Source organism: Chrysemys picta, chromosome 4 (genome assembly GCF_011386835.1).
Source record: "Chrysemys picta bellii isolate R12L10 chromosome 4, ASM1138683v2, whole genome shotgun sequence".
Classification (NCBI taxonomy): Eukaryota; Metazoa; Chordata; order Testudines; family Emydidae; genus Chrysemys; species Chrysemys picta.
The window spans coordinates 135,663,459-135,683,755 of NC_088794.1; the positions used below are offsets into that span (position 1 = coordinate 135,663,459).

Here is a 20,297-nt window from a genome sequence, read left to right on the forward strand (position 1 = left end):
CCGGGGGAGTCTTTCCCACATATGACCAGCAGAGGGGGCTGTGCTAAGCCTGTTCCTCGCCACTCTCCTACTGCTGCCCCTCCGCCGCAATAGGAGGGTGAAGGCTGCAGCTGCCCCAGCCCCGCCGGTCCTCGCGCTCTAGCCGGCGCACGCGCTCCCTTGCAAGCTCTCGAGCTTCTGCCCCCACCAGAGGGATGACGTCATGGGTTTGGTCGTGGAGCATTGTGGGTCGGGAGGGGCCGCCATTTTCGGTAGGGCGGAGCGAGTCGCACAGGCTGGGAGCCGGGAAGGGGGCGCGCAGCGGCGGCGATTCTTATTGCCCGCAACTGTCAGTGCCGCTCCCGCGGGAGGGGTCTTGCGTCGGCAGCTGTAGTAGCTCCTAGGGCGGCCGGCGGGTGGGGAGGCCGCCGGGGTTGGTGGTGCCGCTCCGCTCCTCCTGACATCCCCTCCGGTTCCTTCCCGGGGTGAGCGGCCCCGGCCGCCTCGCCAAGCCCTGCGCGCATCGCCGCAGCCTGCAGCACCCGAGCGGTGAGTGAGTGAGGGAGGGGAAGAGGCCGGCTGTGGCCAAGCCCGTGCCTGTCGGGGGCTGGAGCGGTGAAGGAGGGTGATGGGACCTGGGGTGTGGTGTATGGGGAAGGGATATGGGGGGCCGAGCCTTGTGCCTGGCTGGAGCTATGCGGGGGGGGTGATGGGACACGGGGTGGTATATGGGGAGGAGATATGGGGAGCCGAGCCCTGTGCCAGGCTGGAGCGGTGAAGGAGGGTGATGGGACACGGGGTGGTGTATGGGGAGGGGATATGGGGAGCCGAGCCCTGTGCCAGGCTGGAGCTGTGGGGGAGGGTGATGGGACACGGGGTGGTGTATGGGGAGGGGATATGGGGAGCCGAGCCCTGTGCCAGGCTGGAGCTGTGGGGGAGGGTGATGGGACATGGGGAGGGGATATGGGGGGCCGAGCCCTGTGCCTGGCTGGAGCTGTGAGAGAGGGTGATAGGATATGGGGTAGTGTATGGGGAGGGGATATGGGGGGCCGAGCCCTGTGCCTGACTGGAGCTGTGAGAGAGGGTGATGGGATATGGGGTAGTGTATGGGGAGAGGATATGGGGGGGCCGAGCCCTGTGCCTATCTGGAGCGGTGAGGGAGGGTGATAGAGCGTGGCGTGGTGTATGGGAAGGCTGTGGGGTATCGGGTGGGGGTGGGTTGGTGGGGTGCGCAGTGAGGGAGCAGGAGGTGGTTGACGGGGTGGGGTTAGCTTGTGTTTTGCTATTTTCTGCGAGCACTGAACCTCACCTCCTTTCCCTTCTCCCATGACACAAACAGAACAAAAGGCTGGGCAGGTCCTGTTGGCCTGCTGGTCCTTCTGTAGCTCATGGTTACAGCCAGCCCCTTCAATGTGTGTCTGTCAATCCAGTTAATCGTAACATGCTCTGGCAGTGACTGTACTGGTGACTCTGCTGAGGAGATGCTGAGAGGAGGGGATCCTGTTTGCCTGGATTGCCATCAGCTTTGCTTTGTTCCTCTTCCTTTCTTGCTCTTTCCTGGCTTCCTCCAGTGCTGCAGTTTGGGGCTGAGGATGCCCAGGGAGTAAACCCTGCAGAGTTGTGGAAGAAAGAGGAGCTATTCCCTTTCCCACCTCTTTCTTGTAATGTCTTTATTTGCAGGGTGGATAGATGGGTCGGTTGGTTGCTAGTTCTGAAATCGTGTGAAAGAACAGTTGTGACATCCCTGATGCCATTTTCGTGTGTGCTGGCTGGCTTTATAAATTACAGGGGCACCAGTCATGATCTAGATTGTGTCATCATTATAAACCTCTCTATTTTCAAGCTTTAAGACTCTGTGTATGAGGTCTTGGCCCCAGGAGCTAACCATAGTTAGGAGATTTTAAAACAAACCAAAACACAACTCTTCAATAAGCTATACTTAATGTGAGCAAAATAACGGTAATACACACCAGGTTTTGTAGCTTCATAGGTCAATTTAGCTACTTTTCTGGTTAGTTCCTCTTCTCCCCCCCGGGCGCAAATTTAGTCCATTTAAGGATTTGTGACTGTTTTTTCCCAGGTCACATATTAGCTGTCCAATATGTGCATCGGCATATTCAATTGAATAAATTCTCAAAACAAAAATGTAAGAGCTCCTTACATTTCTGTAGTGTTCTTTGTTCTGGGTATCTTGAGGATCATATCTGGATGACTAAAGGGATTATATCATATAGATTAAGTCCACAGTGAATAATTTAAAAAAATTACAAAAGCATATGTTTCTATTTTAATTTTTTTCTTTTCTTTTAAACTTTTCTCTGTAGTGTTTGAAAACTGAACATAACAGCAATGCAAAAAGCAAAACTGATTAGAAACAAATGTGAAATTTGTTTGCATTGTTTAAAGCGAGAAATAAAAAAGTAAGCAGATATCCTAGATAGTATAAATTAATTTACATTTTCATTTTTAAATATGGAAGATATTTTAAGTATCTTTGCTTTTTAGTAATATTATATTAACCTGTACTTGCAATGACAGTAGGACCAGACATGGGATGGCATTTTATTTGGGGGATGTCTCATTTATTTTTGGTCATGGACAGTTTGCATAGGAAACATGCATCCAAATTAGCACAAAAGAACATGCTTAAAAAATCTTTCCAGATACAAACCATTGTAAAAAAATAAAAGTTGGCTACAATTTTGAGTTTAGCTTTGATTCAAAAATCTTATTTGGCAAATAATTTTATTTTAATTGGTTATGAATTCCATAGCTGAGGTACAACATGACTGAAGATAACATAGCCAGAGGACTAATGATAGCATTGAGTAACAAGTTCAGCATTCATGGACAGGGTGGATTTGATTTAAATCACTAGTCAGGAAGACTTGATTTAGTCATGGATTTCTACGTAAAAGTGCATTCTTGTTGATTGTTATAACCTTAATACATATTCTTCACAACTCAGAGATGGATGTAGGTTTCATTTTTAGTAGGTACACACTACATTTTTTAAAGGATTTATTTTGAAAACTTTTCAGATTAGTTTTACAGCTATATCAGAAAATGAATGATTGGTTATTTCATTTACCAAAGGTAATTGAAGCAGATATTTATGAAGTCTTTGGGAGGTGATCGCCAATTCAACAGGTTAATCATTAATATTTGGAGGATTTGCTTGCCACGCTGTATTAGGAGGAGAACATCACCAGACAGACATTTACATTGTTTTATTTAACTAAAACAACAATGTTATTGTGATGTTGTGCAGTCTATGGTTTTATAAAAATATGATAAGTGAATATAATGTAACTGGGATATGCTTCATGCAAAAGGTCTCTTGTAAGGTATCATTACAAAGCTTATAATCTACTGAGTGTGATCATCCTATTTGTATAAATGTACCACTCTTGTATCTGAAACTAGAAATATGAAATATAACTCTGAGGGCCTATTCTAATTATGCGAAGTGTGGGCCATTAATGGTGGTTTGGAATCTTGATGACTCCCATTAACTGTCTGCAGATGGCTGTGTTTTACCTGTAAGTCTTCCTGTATAGTTTTGTGCTGGCAAGTGGGTAATGAAGTCTTGCAGTGACATGTGATCATGTCACCTGAACTGGAATCCATCTTTAACCTGGTGCTTTTCCAGTGGGGTGGTGGTGGAAACCCAGATAGAGACAAAGGATTCCCGCCTTACACAAAAGATATATAAAGGGGTGGAACAGAACAGAGAGAGAGGAGCCATCATGAAGAATCCCCTAGCTACCACCTAAGCTGTAACAAGAGCTGTACCAGGGGAAAGAATTGTGCCCAGACCTGGAAGGTGTCCAGTCTGAGGAAAAAACTTACTGAAGCCTCTCTAAGGGTGAGATTACCTGTATTTAGTTCGATTAGACATAGATTTGCGCATTTTATTTTATTTTGCTTGATGACTTACTTTTGTCTGTTACTACTTGGAACCACTTACATCCTACTTTCTGTATTTAATAAAATCACTTTTTACTTATTAATTAACTCAGAGTATGTATTAATACCTGGGGGAGCAAACAACTGTGCATATCTCTCTATCAGTGTTATAGAGGGCAAACAATTTATGAGTTTACCCTGTATAAGCTTTATACGGGGTAAAACAGATTTATTTGGGTTTAGACCCCATTGGGAGTTGGGCATCTGAGTGCTAAAGACAAGCATGCTTCTGTGAGCTGTTTTCAGGTAAGCCTGCAGCTTTGGGGCAAGTAATTCAGACCCTGGGTCTGTGTTGGAGCAGATGGGAGTGTCTGGCTCAGCAAGACAAGGTGCTGGAGTCCTGAGCTGGCAGGGAAAACAGGAGCAGAGTTAGTTTTTGCACATCAGGTGGCAGCTCCCAAGGGGGTTTCTGTGGATCTAACCCGTCACAGTTATGTATTCTGGATTTTTTTCTCCCAACAGCAAACATATAATATTTTAACAAAACAAGCATATGGATTTTTGAAATTAGGTAAACATTCAAGTTTTTTTAAATCAGGTTTGTTTTTGTTAAAATTGTTTTTAACTAAAATAGTTAAATGAAATTTAAAAACCAAAAACCAAAAATTAAATCGACTATGTCAGCCTGGTCAACATGAGAAACTTAAAATATTGGCTTCTGCAGCTAACTCAATCGTCTTCACCTTCATTTTCCTGTTTGTCCATAATCTGGAAAAGAAAAACAAGCTTTCCTATTTTTTCAGGTCCCAAATGATTTCTCAGTTTGGAGTGAATTAGTCCAAAGGAAGAAAATATTCTTTCTACGTTGGCAGAAGAAACTACTGCTGTTAAAAGTGAGATTATCACTTCAATGGCCTCTGAATCCAAGTGCTTAAGTGACTTCCATCAGTTCACTGGTGTGACTTTCTTTAAAATATCATCAGCAAACATATATTTCTTGACTGGTTCACCCTTAGCTCTGAAGTTTATTATAGTTGGCATTATGGAAGGATGATTGCTGGATGTCCATGTCATAGCCAACTCATCATCTTCAGCAGTGAAGGTTTGACCCTGGTACCAAGTATTGAGAATATTTGCAAGAAAATGAGCTGGAGGTAGTGCTTGTCCCATTCATTTTTTTTAATGCTTGTAATTTAACTCTGTCATTGCATATTTCTCTTTTTAAGATTTAATTCAGTTCCTTCCAAATTTCAACAGTGTCAGCAATAAAACAGCTATTTCCCTGAATTTTGTTCAAGGCTATAGAAATAGACTTCAGGGTACTCAGCATGTGTTCAACATTTCTCTTAAGCCCAATGTTGAGAACTTTGTGACAGTGCCATCTATTTTTTCATGATTTTGTTCACAAAATGTCATCAGAGTAGGCCAGTTCTTGATATAGTGCTCAAAAGGTCCCTTACAACCCTGATATTCTATGACCTCACTACTGAGTTCCATCGCACGTCTTGTGGGAGAATTAGCTTGGTTCCTCCCACTTTTTTCAGAGCAGCTGCTGCAAAGTGGTTGGTTGTTACGGAAGTATTTTGCAATTTCAACCTTAGCCTTTGTTTCTGGAACACTGAAGTCTTTGGCTAGGAGGTGCATCAAATGAGCACTGCAACCGTATGTTGTTAGGTTGGGATTCTCTTCACTCTCTTCTAAATAATTTCTTCTCATCTTGGATACATTTGCAGTATTGTCTGTGACCAAGTTGCATACTAGACATTTAAATTTTTTTCACAGTTTGTTATAGCTTTTACTGCTACTTTTTGTAAATATTCTGCTATATGTGCATTTCCTGATGTATCATTTCTTTCTATAAGGAAGACATTCCCTTCTTCTGTTGTCACACAAACACATACAACAGTGTCCACAATGATATTGCTCCACCCATCAAGACTCAGGTTAACAATTTCACCTTCTAGACCTTTTGCACATTGCTCAATTTCTCTTTCATACACTTGATCCAGCAATTTGCCTGCAACATCTGCTCTGTTGGGTGGATTGTATCCTGGTCTTAATGACTGAACCATGTTAATGAAGTGTGGGTTCTCAATCATACGGAAGGGAGAGTTTGTGGCATAAAAAAAAGGGCAATTTTTTCATCAATTACCTCTTTTTGTAATCTGCTGATTCTTATCACAAATTTAGCTATGGTTGTTTCTGGATGATGGAGGTTTTTTGTTGTTGTTGTTGCTATAGGTGATATACTGTGGCTATGTGACATACATGATGTGACTGAAACACTATCATTGGCAGATAACACTGAAACTATAGAAAATGATGGTGATCTTGAAGGTGGATAGTCTTCAGAATCCTGTATGTTGAGGATGAATTCTCCTAAACAAAATAAGTCAATGTAGTTATTTAATTATTATTACTATACTGCTCATTTAGTATTACCCATTGCATTCACTGACACTCAGTAATACTTTAAATGTGAAATTGTAAAAGGAACATCTGCCTATTTCAGCTATCTATTTTTTATCACAACTGCATCTAAAATGATAGTACCATAGAGTAATAACTATAGTTTTTGCTCAAACATGAGAATTCAAGAATAGTCCAGAAGGAAGACAGGCAAGAAAGAAGTATGAAATAAAAAAGTTTACCAATCTGAAGATCCTGCATGTTCAGACATGTTCCTTTCATCATCTTCAATGCAGCTTCCTCATGAGAAGGAACGTTTCTCATGATGTTTCATTCGGATAACCAGGCCTTGCATTTCTTTATTGCACTGTTTGCATTTTGCACGCATGCCTGTCTTACCCACAGGTAGAGGAACTTCATTAAAATATTCCCAAACTGTGTCTCTTTTCGGCCTGCTGCCATTACAGGTTTTTCCCTTCTAGTGAGAGAATGGTATCGTAGATCTCAAATCAATGAAGGCTACACTCAGAAAGACCTCAAGACTTCTGGAATATGCTGCTCAAACAGTTTCACTTTTGTTTCTACTGTTTGTCCCTCTCTTCTCACATTTATCTCCAGACTTCTCCTTGTCCAGATCCATTCCACCCCCAACAGGCTTCTATTCATTGAACTTTTTGAAACTTTTCACTTTTAGAGAGAGGTAAGGGATTGACTCTGTGTATACAAATTTGCAGAGGGACAATAGAGTTGAGGTGTGTTATTTCTTACTCTATATGTTGTTTATTTATTTAAAACCATTTTTGCTGTTAACAAGCATGTTATCTCTGGAAAAACAAACCCACAGTTTGAGAACTGCAAAACTATAAGCATCTCTGATGGTATCTTCTAGACTGAGCACTGAGTCCAATTGGATGGATAGATAGAAAGATTAACCTAAATAATCTATACAGAAGCCCCTGGAATCCCATAAGATTGGGTCCCTAATCCATGAACTATCTGAACTCATTTACAAAACTTTTCTTAAACATTACATGAATATAGTGTCTCATACTGTAAAATTCAAATTTATAATCCCTATTCCACGATGAGATATCTTTGAGTTATAATGTATCTTAATTAAAACAATCTTTAGATAGTTTTTTTCCTCAAAAAGCATTTTATCAAAAAAATCAGATTTATTTATGTATTTTTTAAAAAATCATTGATTTTTATCCACCCTGTTCATGGACAATTGAGAGCAAGCAGATCCATTAGATGAAACTGAGCACAAGGCCTTAATGTTTTTTTCAGTCAGCAGAACAGTTCTATAGTTAACACATTGCTTAACAGGAAATTGCTGTGAAATGATTGCAAATTTGGAGAAGTATTAGACTCAGTACTCTATCGCATTCAGAACTGTTCAGATAATGCAGGACCATATGGGGAAGAGGAGAGAATTACAATAGTCAATTCCTCAAAGTCACACAAGAATGCAGTATCACTTCTGCATCATGTTGCAGTTAAAGTTTGGAAATTTGTCATTTCCACTTGATCTGAGAAATGGAAAATCTCCTTTTTCGTTGTAGTGACAGTGCATAGCTGTAGGCTAGACTCTTGATCCTAGCTAAAATGATTCTCCTGCACTTACAGAGCACCTTTCCTTTTATTGGTGAAGAAAAATACAATGATTTGCAGTATATTGTGAAATTCTCACAAAAAAGTAGAGTTATGGTTACACATATCCTTTCAAGATAAATTCAATTTTGTATCAAAACTAAAACTTAAAGCATCATTAATATGCAGACTAATCTCTGATCACATGCCTTATTACACAAACATCACACCCAAACGCAGATTTTTTTCACCTTCACTACAGACTTCCTCTCTCTTGTAGCATAAAGCCTCTGACAATATATAAAGCAGTTTCTCAAAGTCAAACTCAAATTCAGTTGATTTAATTAAGGTAATACCAGACTTTCCAAGTAAAATTATATTGGTGATGTATTAATCTTTCTGAGGTAGCAGTCAAGGTTTTACAGTTGACTACTGCACCACTCATAACGAGTAACTCAACAGTGATCCATAGTCAGTACATGATTGACCAGAGAGATGTGGATCACCCTTTGTATCCCTATGATCGCTTAGATCAGCTGAGATGCCTCTGTTGGCATTCCCTACATATGCACTCCTGGGAACTTGAATTGGACACCTTCTGTGAGTTGGTTCTGAGAATTGGAGCAAGAACCACCTATGGATCCTTGAATGGTGCAAGACACAATTTTTATTTCTACAGTGTGTTGTGAGAAATTCTACTGACTCAAGATGATAAGGTATTTGTCTCCGGAAACCTAGTCTATATTAGACAAATAACAAAAGAAATAATGACAAGCAAGGGTGAGGACAGGCAAACCTCTACAGAAAAGATGCAACTCCAGTGCCCAAGATTGTCTATCCAGAGGCTATCTTTTATAGGACCAACTTCTGTTGGTGAGAGAGATAAGCTTTTGAGCTTACACGAAGCTCTTTTGTGTAAGCTCAAAAGGTTGTCTCTCTCACCAATAGAAGTTGGTCTAATACAAGATAATACCTCATATCTAAATACCAATATCAAAGAATTTAACTGGGCAGGTTAGTTATATCTGTCATGCTGCACAAATGGTGGGATTATATGATAGCAGTGAGCCACACCATATTTAAGGGTCCAACCCTTATAACACATCCCATAAAATTGTTTTAAAAGGTTAGCATTACATCACTCAAACATGACAAGAAAGGATGTTTACTTTGAATGTCAGTTAATCAGATCACAAGATACCAGTACACCTTCATGAAAAAGATGAAGTAAAGCTGGAAAAACACATGCACACATTGCAAAATTAGATAAAGATTGTCTGCACTATTCTCTACCAAAGACACTTCTATCAAAACCCTATCTCCCTATTCCAACCTCAAAACATAAGGTTGTGAAACCCACAAGATTATTAGATCTTAAATAAAAAAATTCAGGTTAAAAAGGTAAATTGGTTCTGGTTGGGGTTTTGTTGTTCTTATCAACTGCAATTACATCTCAGAATATAAAATCACTCAGTTTACTATCCACCTCATAGAAAACATGGATGTACTAGTTTGCTGTGGGACTGCGGAGGGAGGGATAGCTCAGTGGTTTGAGCATTGGCCTGCTAAACCCAGGGTTGTGAGTTCAATCCTTGAGGGGGCCATTTAGGGATCTGGGGCAAAAATCTGTCTGGAGATTGGTCTTGCTTTGAGTAGGAGGTTGGACTAGATGACCTCCTGAGGTCCCTTCCAACCCTGATATTCTATATTCTATGATTCTATGATTCAAGATGTCTGGTGACATTTCAGCATAGGTAAGAAGTGCAGATATTTACAGTTTTTAAATCTTAGACTATTAGATCTGCCACTGAAGATCAATTTGTGAGCAAAATAACTGTGACTGTCTTAAAACTTTTGATCAAAAGAATTTTCCTTCTAACCCAGTTTACAAATAATAGTTCGAGATCACACATGAAGCATGTAGCGCTACAATTATAAAATGTTAAACGGAGACCAAGATATAACTAAGTCCATAAGAGAAATGGAACGCAATAACATATCCCATCTTGTCTTTATGAATTCTTGTGACAATCTTTGTTTTTTAATAGTGTAATACAACAAAGCAAATGTAAATACAACTTACTGCTGTGTAATCACTTAATTGTTGGTTTCCTACACATGTGGGAACATTGAACTTAATCTGCATATATACAAGCGTTTTTAGGACTTTTTAAACTCATCGTTGGTTCATTAACACACACATACTGTGTGGAGCATTAAGCTGTCCAATACAGTGGTCATATTTTTTAAATGAATCTTATTCTCTATTAAACAATTGAAGACAGCCATGCTTTTTTCCCCCAAGTATGCATCAGTGTGGATTCCACTGTAGGGGTGCAGAATTGCAAGATAGGAGTCTTTTGAATGGTAGTGTCAGTCAGGGCTGTGCAAGTGCCTTGTGTAAAGGTCTGAGAGGCTATGAACCTCCCTCAGTTCTCTCTTACTGCCTGTGGCAGTGAGATGGAACTCAAGGAGTATCCAGCCCACTGCTCTCTTTAGAGTAAAACTATTTTTCAACATTGTGGAACAAATCTTATCTGCACACTCCTATTGAATGTTTAAGCAAAGAAACAGAAATAAAAAAAGATTGGTGACCCCTCCCCGCATACACTTCCCTGTACAGCAGGATGAGATGCTTCATTCCAGCTACCACCTCTCATGGCAGACTCCAAACCTTCAGTGTTCAAACTCTGTCCCTACCGTGACTGTCTGATTCCTGCCAAGTATGGATATAGCCAATGCTTTTTCTGCCTAGGAAGCTGAAACTGCATCTGGTAGAGCAGTCTATGTGGGTCTCTTTGAACCCAAACATGGTCATTGCCAGAGCAAGTCTAGATAAACCAGGCCAGCACTCCCTCGAATGCACATCATACCCTGGGATTGAGCAGTGGAGAAAAAAGGCAGTGCTGGCACCAGTCACTTTGATGTTGACCATCTCAACATTGGTGAAATCCTCAGCCTCAAAAACCTCTGCACTGACAACTTCGGCACCAATGGCCCCAGAGGCTGCACTGGCCACCACAGAAAGGTGACACTAAATCATAGAATTGCATGTAGCTGAGACATAGCTTCAAACTCGAAGGAAAGTCCCAAAATGAGGATGTGACACATCACTTCTCCAGGACAGAGTCTGTAAATCCTCATTCAGAACTGGAGCGGCACAGGGAATGATGTGCTGGGTGCCAACTCCAAATGTTTATGATGGAACCTAGCAAGGGCCCAATAAAAAAGAGGAATCTATATCACTTTTTGAGACATTTGTAGTGCTGAAGAAGCAACTGAAACCAATATTACAGTCCTTGTAATCAAAGTGCACCTTGATGGCGTGAGGCTGGGATCTCTCTCCTGCCTTTAGAGGGTGACCATAAGGAGAGTACCATGGAGCCCTGGGGTTTGGCCTTGGGGCTTCAGTGGCACTTGGCCGGCCAGTCCCAAACAGGTCAATACTCATGTGGTGTGCCAATTTGGCTGTAATGACCCTGTTGGAAACTGATGTCCCATGTGTCCAAAAGCAAATCGCCTTCCCATGCTTCCAGAAAGAGGAGGAGATCCTGTTCCCCAGTGGCATTGCTAGCCAGGCAACCCTCACCAGAAACAGACATGGGTCCCCAAAAGCAGAGAACAAAAGAGGGATTACATTAACCTCCATCTCCACTTAAAGGAGTTGCCCTTATTGACAGATGAGGCAGTTACACCAACCCCGACATTGGCGATTGATGACTTTAAAGATTTAGGACCTCCTGTTCCATATTGTGCAGACCCCGGATGTTGAAATTTTATTTATACAAGAAAAATATCAAACTTTTTAATATTCTGAGCCCCACTATGCTGGCCAGAATTGCCCTCCCGATAACAAGGGCATCCTGGAACCAGCTAAAGGACTGCACAAACCTCAGTCACTTCTACTTCCAATATTTTCTTATGCTCAAACAGAGGAGACTGAACAATACATATACCACCTCGCATTCAGGATGGTAACACTTGCCTCTTTTTTTATATTATCACAGATGATAGAGTATGTAGGAGCCTGGTTGGCAAATGTGTACCTTCCTGAAGACAGGTTCCCAGTAGGACTGTCAAACGATTAAAAAAATTAATCGCCATTAAAAAAAAAAGTAATGGCGATTAATTTCACTGTTTAATAGAATACCATTTCTTTGAATAGTTTTGGATATTTTCTACATTTTCAAATATATTGTTTTCAATTACAACATAGAATACAAAGTGTACAGTGCTCACTTTATATTTATTTTTGATTACAAGTATCTGCACTATAAAAACAAGAAATAGTATTTTTCAATTCACCTAATACAAGTACTGTAGAGCAATCTCTTTATCATGAAAGTAGAACTTACAAATGTAGAATTATGTACAAAAAATAACTGCACTCAAAAACAAAACAATGTAGAACTTTAGAGCCTACAAGTTGCTCAGTTCTACTTGTTTTCATCTGAGCGATTTGCTGAACAAGTTTGTTTACATTTGCAGGAGATAATGTTGTCCACTTCTTGTTTACAGTATCACCTGAAAGAGAGAACAGGTGTTCGCATGGCACTGTTGTAGCCAGAGTTGCAAGATATTTATGTGCCAGATGCACTAAAGATTCATATGTCCCTTCATGCTTTGATCACCTTCCAGAGGACATGCGTCCATGCTGATGACGGGTTCTGCTCGCTAACCATCCAAAGCAGTAAGGACCAACGCATGTTTATTTTCATCATCTGAGTCTGATGGCACCAGCAGAAAGGTTGATTTTTCTCTTTTGGTGGTTCGGGCTCTGTAGTTTCCGCATCGGAATGTTGCTCTTTTAAGATTTCTGAAAGCGTGCTCTACACCTCATCCCTCTCAGATTTTTGAAGGTACTTCAGATTCTTAAACCTTGGGTCGAGTGATATTTCTATCTTTAGAAATCTCACATAGATACCTTCTTTGTGTTTTGTCAGATCTACAGTGAAAGTGTTCTTAAAATGAACAACATGTGCTGGGTCATCATCCGAGACTGCTATAACATGAAATATATGGCAGAATGAAGGTAGAACAGCGTAGGAGGCATATGATTCTCCCCCAAGGAATTCAGTCACAAATTTAATTAATTATTTATTTTAACAAGCATTATCAGTATGGAAGCATATCCTCTGAAATGGTGACCGAAGCATTAAGGGGCATACGAATACCTTGCAATGCCGGCTACAAAGATACCATACAAGTCCCTGTTCTCACTTTCAGGTGACGTAAAGAAGTGGCCAGCATTATCTCCTGTAAATGTAAACAAACTTGTTTGTCTTAGCAATTGGCTGAACAAGAAGTAGGACTGAGTGGACTTTGTTTTGTTTTTGAGTGCTGTTATGTAATAAAAAAAAATCTACATTTGTAAGTTACTCTTACACAAGAGTAACACAAGATTGCACTACAGTACTTGTATGAGGTAAATTGAAAAATTGTATTTCTTCTGCAGTGCAAATATTTGTAATAAAAATAATATAAAGTAAGCACTGTCAACTTTGTATACTGTGTTGTAATTTAAATCAATATATTTAAAAATGTAGAAAAACATCCAAAAATATATAATAAATTTCAATTGGTATTCTATCGTTTAACAGTGTGATGAAAACTGTGATTAATGGCGATTAATTTTTTGAGTTAATCGCATGAGTTAACTGTGATTAATTGACAGCCCTAGTTCCCGCCAATGCAGCTGCTAAAGAAGTGAGGAAGAGAGATCAAATGCCCCAAAAGGGCTTTGAGCCCTTTTATGGCCATCCATATCCAGGGATCCTGGTTGTTTCAGCAGTACAAGAAAAAATTAAGTCCACTAAAGGCACTTCTAAGGAATTATTTGGATGCAAGGCATATTCATCAACCTCACTGCAACTTTGGGTGGCAAACTACCAAGTCTTGATCACAAAATACAGTTTCCTCACTTAAGAAGGGAGTGACTCTTTCATATCTAAAATCTACAGGAGAACAGGGGTGAGTTGAATGAGATCATTATGGAGGACTAGATGGTTGCAACAGCATCAGTACAGGTGTCCATGGATGCAGATACAAAGTCGGTGGCTGTGGCCATCACAAGGGCCTCATGGCTTCTGGCATCGAGCATACCATGTGAGGTACAGACCACTAAAGAGGAGGAAATGGAGCTGTTCAGCCAGAGACCAGATGAAGTGCTTCATTCCCTCCAGGAATCAAAGGCCACACTATGGTCTGTGGGGATCTACCATCTTCTTATAGAAAACCTTACAAGTACCATCACCAGCAGAGGACACCATCCTACTTCTGGGTTCAATAGTCAGAGTACCAATGAAGAGAGAGGCTTAGGTACTCCAGTTGATGCCTATCTTTTGTCTCCTTGGTGAACTCTGCATCAGATTTGACCGGAGCACCAAGAGTTATGCTGCAGCATATCTGGAGCCTGCCCTACTTTCAGAAACTGCCATGCCCCTTTTTACTGGGACTGGGCAGCCGTCACAGCTGACAAATGGGCATTAAACATCATTGTCCAAGACTATCTTATATATTTCCATTCCTTACCCTGTCCCTACTCACCCCTCTGCACTGTCCCTCTTTTAGAGACCCTTCTGATGAGAGAAATAGAAGTGGCCTAACTGCTTTGTCTGGGAGCCATAGAAGAGGTACCACAGACATACAGGGGAGGAGACTTCTACTCCTAATATTTTCTTATCCCAAAGAAGAAGGGGGATCTTTATCTTATGCTAGAACTGAGGAGACTGAACAATATGTACACCGCTTTACATTCAGGATCATAACACTTGCCTCTCTTGTCTGCATCACAGACCATATAGTTCCTGGATTGACTCCAGGTAGGAAGAGTGTACCTTCCTGAAGACAGGTTCCCACCAATGCAATTGGTATTTTTCAGGATATTATCAAACCCAACTAAGATGGTACAAATACCACAGTATTTGGTAGGGCATGTTAGTGTGCCCTTATGTGGTGGTGATTGCCAGATTTGAACTACAACTGCTCCAACTCTGGCTCAGCTTGGTCTATTTCCCCAGTGAAAACCAACCAAACAAGAAGGTTGTGGTTCTATCTCATGTCATTGCAGAACTGAGATGGTGGAAGGAATCCACAAACGTACAGAGGAGTACTGTTTTCTGCTTCTGCCCTGACAAGGACTTTAATCACAGATGCATTACGGATAGCTTGGAGAGCACACGTGGACCATTTGCATGGACCTCATCCCTAGAAGATCTGGGGGCCCCCATCAGTAATCCCAGAGCTCAAAGCGATTAGGTTAGCCTGCCTAGCCTTCCTATCTAGTCTTCAAAACTCCACAGTGCAGCTCCTGACAGACAACACAACTGTGATGCACTGTATAGACAAACAAGGAGGAGCATGTTCATCTCCCCTCTATCAGGAAGCTATCAAGTTCTGGACACGGTGCTACTGTGACCCATAAATCCCTCAATGCCAACTGACAAGTGTGTTAAAAGAATATCCTGATCCTGGTGTTACCTTCTGGTTCACCAGATAATATCATGTGAGATCTTACATGAAAATCAGGGTGGTGCTGGCCATTAATATAATTGTACAATATATGTACTGCTACTATGTAAGGAGGGTGTGTGTGTGTTATATGTATATATAATATACACACACACACCTCCTTACATAGTAGCAGTACATACATTGTACAATTATATTAATATATATGCATATGCCACAGTTGACCAATCAGCTGCTGATCCAGCTCCTGGCTTGCTGGACCTGTTTTGACAGGACCATTGCCAGAAACCCCATCCAGATCTCAAATAATTACTCTGCATGTCTGTTGGCTGATTGAGTAACACGGACAGAGACTGCTCCATACTGTCCATGAAATCCTGATACAGAACAGCAAAACATTGAACAGAAGAAAGACTTATTAATCTAAATGTTAATGGTTTTTGATATGGGCAGCCCAACATACTCTGGACCTGGTCCAGGCCTTGATACCAAAGATCCTCAGTTACCTGTTGCGCTTCAAACTGTCTGGCCTTTCATTCAGTTCTGTCAAGGTCTACCTCGCAGCAATTTGTTTGACAGCTTCCTGAACAACCCTACTCTGCCTTTTCTTGCTCAATGTTGTTGAAGTTACTCAAAGAGTTCTGGCATATTTACACACCAGTGAGAGAACCAACTCCTGCCCGGGACCTCATATAGTCCTCCCTGGGGCTCATAGAACCTTCCTTTTGAACCTCTTTTGGAATGCATCTTACACTACTCATCCTGAAAATAATATTCCTAGTGGCTGTCACTTCAGCCAGAAGAGTGAGTGATCTTAAGGTGGTTATGATTTAACCTCCCTATATAACATTCCACAGGGATAAGGTGGTGCTAAGACGTCACCCAAAATTCATCACCAATGTGGTCTCACAATGTGATCTACCTCTTCCTGAAACCACACTCTGCACTGGGGGGAAAAAAAAAAGTTGCACAGATGAGATGTGTCTGGACTTTACTATATTACATTGCAAACTGTTCCAACTGTCTCCCCATCTATTTTAGTGGCTATAGCTGGGTGTTCTGAAGATCAGGCCATCTTCTCACAGAGAATATCCAAATGTATATGACCGTGTATCTCACTGTTTCCAGTTAACTTGTGTAACTCTCCCACCAAACATCAAGGCTCTCTTCACCAGAACTCAAGTGACATCTTCCACATGCTTTAGGAATGTGCCAATGTGAGAAATCTCCAAAGCAGCAACCTGAAGTAACCAGCTGACTTCTGTCTAGTAGTATGCTTCAGACTAAGCTGCAAGGTCCAATAACAAGTTTGCGAGAGCAGTAGTTCTTCCATTGGCGTTTGACTTACACAGCTGAAACTTCTCATTCCCATCATCCTGAGGGAATACTGCTTCCAGTCACTTACAGTGGAATCCACACTGATGCATACTCGAAGAGTACTTACTCTGTAGTAACTGTGGTTCTTCAAAATGTCAGTTTGGATCCCGCAACCCACCTATCCCTGCTTTTGGAGTCCTCAGCTAACACAGGCTTTGAATCATGAGGCAACTGAGGGAGGGTTGCAGCTGCTCCATTCTTTATGCCCTGACAGAGGAACAGGAAGGGGCACAGATCAGATGTGTAGCTCTGATGGAGAAGGCTAGGCAAAAACCTCCAATTCTGCATACATGCGGCACATGTAGGCAGTAGAATTCATACTGACAACATCTTGAAGAACCTTGGTTATGTAGGGTTAGTAACTGTTCTTTTATTCCTTGTCATTATATATTTCTGATAGTATAAAGAGGCAGAACTTAAAAGAATGAGACACTCACCTGAACTCTGGCCGCATTATGCCACTCTGAGCCTTTCACATGGCATAAAGGGTTCCTAAAACCACTGTAACCAGTGGGGGAGGATTCCCTAGCATAGGCAATGTGAAGGACAGCCACAACTTCCAAGGACCCCTTGCAGGCCCTGTCATGTGGGGCAAGTGAGGCATGTTGCAGTGGGACCAAAGCACTCGGCATCATTAGGGAGATTCCAGGCAGAGTTACAGCCCATAAGAAGCCCAGGGAGCCTGTTATAATGACAAGACCAAAGTCTGGGCTGTCAAAAGGGCTTGTGTAAGCACAAAAATTGTACGGCTTAATTTATATTACAATAGTTGAAGCGGTATAGACTCCCAATGTGGACACAGTTATACCAGGTATAAAAAAGCTTGTATTAAGCATAGCTTGCCTCTGTGAGGGAAGGGGAGTAAGTTATGCTTGTATAGGCACCTTTCTATTGATGGAATTATTTATGGTAGAAAATCACACCCATACCAAAATAGCTAAATCACCATAAAAAAAAATGCATGAAGACCAGGCCTAAGTTATTCTGGGGATCGCTCCAGTCCCTAGAGCAGCCCAGAATTGGGAGGTCCGAGGAGAGCTCAAAAGCCATCTAGCAAAGGTGCAGTCCAAAATCTCCCCCAAAGTAATTATAACATTTCATTTCTGAAATTAGCTCAATGATCACCCTTGCATATATGTAATCGGCACACAGAAATAAGAACAGATTGTATTTTAAGAGAATTGGCTAGCTAGAGCACAGATCACGTGGCTTTAAAAATGTATTAAAGATGCAACCCCCCCCACCGTCCATCATAGCTTAACTGCAGTTTAGTCAAGAAATTTGTCAACCTTACTGTCACCGTGGATTTATAAAGGTTATTTTTCTATCAAATATTTGTTTTAAACAAAACTATCCCGGTAAATTGTCTGACTTCTGTTTAACAAGAAAAAAGTTCTCCAGAATAAATCTTCAATTATTGATCCAGTTGTTGCGTCACTCCACAGGATTTCCATACAAAATACAGTTTTATAACACCCTAAGGCATTAAGACTCCATACATGTATCATGCTAAACATATATTAATATATTCTTCATCTAAACAAGCAGGAACTCTCTTAATTGAAACATAATTTGTTAAAATGGATAGCCTTAAAATAACCCCGGGGCTTTGTCATAATGCAACATACTTACTATTTCTAGCATGTTGTATGTACTAATGAAGTTATCCACCTATGTTCACTGTAGGTAAGATTTTAGAAGTTAATAAATACTTTCTGTAAATTATAAAGCTCTAACAAAAATGTAACTGTTTTTTGTATTTATCCTTACGGCCTTGTAACGTCAGTGTTGTAGGTTAAATCCTAGACTTCATTTAGTCTTTAATATGACATATGTCGGTACCATCAAGAGGTCACAAATATTGTCTTTTTTCAGTATTTGTCATGAAGTAAAGTATCACTCCTAGTCTCAAAAAACTGCTTTAAAAAAACTTTTATTGGCTCCTAGTGACAAAAGTTAGTGTCCAAAGATAGTACTTGAACTTTCATGAGAGAGGAATTAAGGGGAGGATTGTAGAAAAAAAATACACCTGAGGCATGATGTGTATATCGTCTGTATACCTTTACTTAAAAGGGACAACAAAGCAGACATAGGATGACTAAGGACCTGAATTAGGTCTCTAAAATAACATGGGAGAAGAGTATTTTAATAGCATTTTCACAGTATTTTAGAGGAATATTCCTTAAATAACTTAAGGGACTTGTTCTGTGCACAATTGGTGTAGAGCTAATAGGTTTTTTTAAATGGTAAAGACTGATTGAAATGTTGGAGCATGTAGCCACCCCTGTTCTTGCTAGTTAATCTTTCATAGCTGAAAAGTGTGCTAGTAAGTTACTGTAGGCTTTTTCAGTTGTGGAGATTTGCCATGGTGCCTCCAACACTCTGATCATTAGAACAGTATTATGAGCTTATGGCCCTTCAAACTTGCTACTTCATCTAATCTTCCCATTTTATTCAGTAGAGTTATGCTCCAAAGCATAGCCACTGGCTCAGGGTTTAGAAAATCCACTTTTTAGTGAATTTTTTTGGTGGGGGTAAAATAGGATATTGACTGGGAGTCTGACCTGGTTCTGTTCTTGGTTTTGCACCAAAGCTTGCATTACATGTTGGCCCATAAGGTTATCAAGTGACTGAGCCTACTGTGTGATTTTTGGGTGAAGGTTACATCAGAGGAAAAGAGATAAGATTTTAAATGACACCCACATGATGCAATGTATAAAAACATGATGTATGTTGTTAGAAATTGCCTGTTGGAGAAAAGCAAAGTATTATTTAAGATCTTAGACAAAAATTCCTAAGTAGGCATTATCCTTTAAGAGCAAGGGTCACTCTGGCTAGCAGATATGGCACTGTATTCAAACTGAAATAGCTGTCTTGTATCTGAGACCTCCAGACTTTTTCTAAACTGCTGATCCTTGCATAAAAAAATTTCATCAGTACCTTTCAGTTATAGTACACCCTCGCTATAACGCCCTTCATCATAATGAACCTGCGGCTCTAATGAACCTAGTCCCTGGATCCCACTTCCAGCCTTGCTTCTGCAGCAGAGGTTAACAGCTCCTCCAGCCCTGCTGCTGCGGTGGGGCTCTTTTGCTATAATGAACCCCTGGCTATAATGAACAAATGGTCCCACAGGTTCCTTATAGCGAGGGTGTACTGTAGTTTAAGGAAATCTAGCCATTTCTGACTTGACACCTTCACTGTAAACTTGTGTATTTGCAAAGGAGTTCCTTATATCTGTTAGTTTCCTAGGAAAACTTAATGAAAACTTTAATGAATCTCCCTGTCTGTTTTGGTGGCAGTATTTTTATGTGTTTCAAGTCTTAAGAAGCTCATGATCTCTCCAAGGCTATCCTGGTAAAACTGCTTTATAACAGATGTTTTTAAAGCGTACCAATCAAGGCAATTAAACAACATTTCAAGGTTGATTGGAATATGATATTGATTATGCACTCGGATGCTATGGCCATGAGCACGGTATTAAAACCTATATAGAATAAAATTCCACAACTTAATGAACAGTTTTTTTAACTTAAGTATGAGGCTAAAATTCCATTAGT

At 40.7% G+C, this 20,297-nt stretch overlaps 1 protein-coding gene across 11 annotated transcripts in view; it reads left to right on the forward strand.

The window, feature by feature from the left end:
- The first annotated feature begins 214 nt into the window (after positions 1 to 214).
- The window catches only part of KLC1 (kinesin light chain 1), a 127,042-nt gene continuing 106,959 nt past the window's right edge, over positions 215 to 20,297 (forward strand). For 4 of the 11 annotated variants that reach the window (XM_005285831.5, XM_005285828.4, XM_005285832.4 and 1 more), the window contains exon 1: positions 222 to 528. The gene's annotated coding sequence lies outside the window, so the exon portion shown is untranslated. Of the gene's footprint in view, positions 529 to 12,408; positions 12,581 to 20,297 lie in introns of those variants that run through there. The other 7 variants (XM_065593666.1, XM_005285830.4, XM_042858234.2 and 4 more) reach the window with 4 other exon arrangements.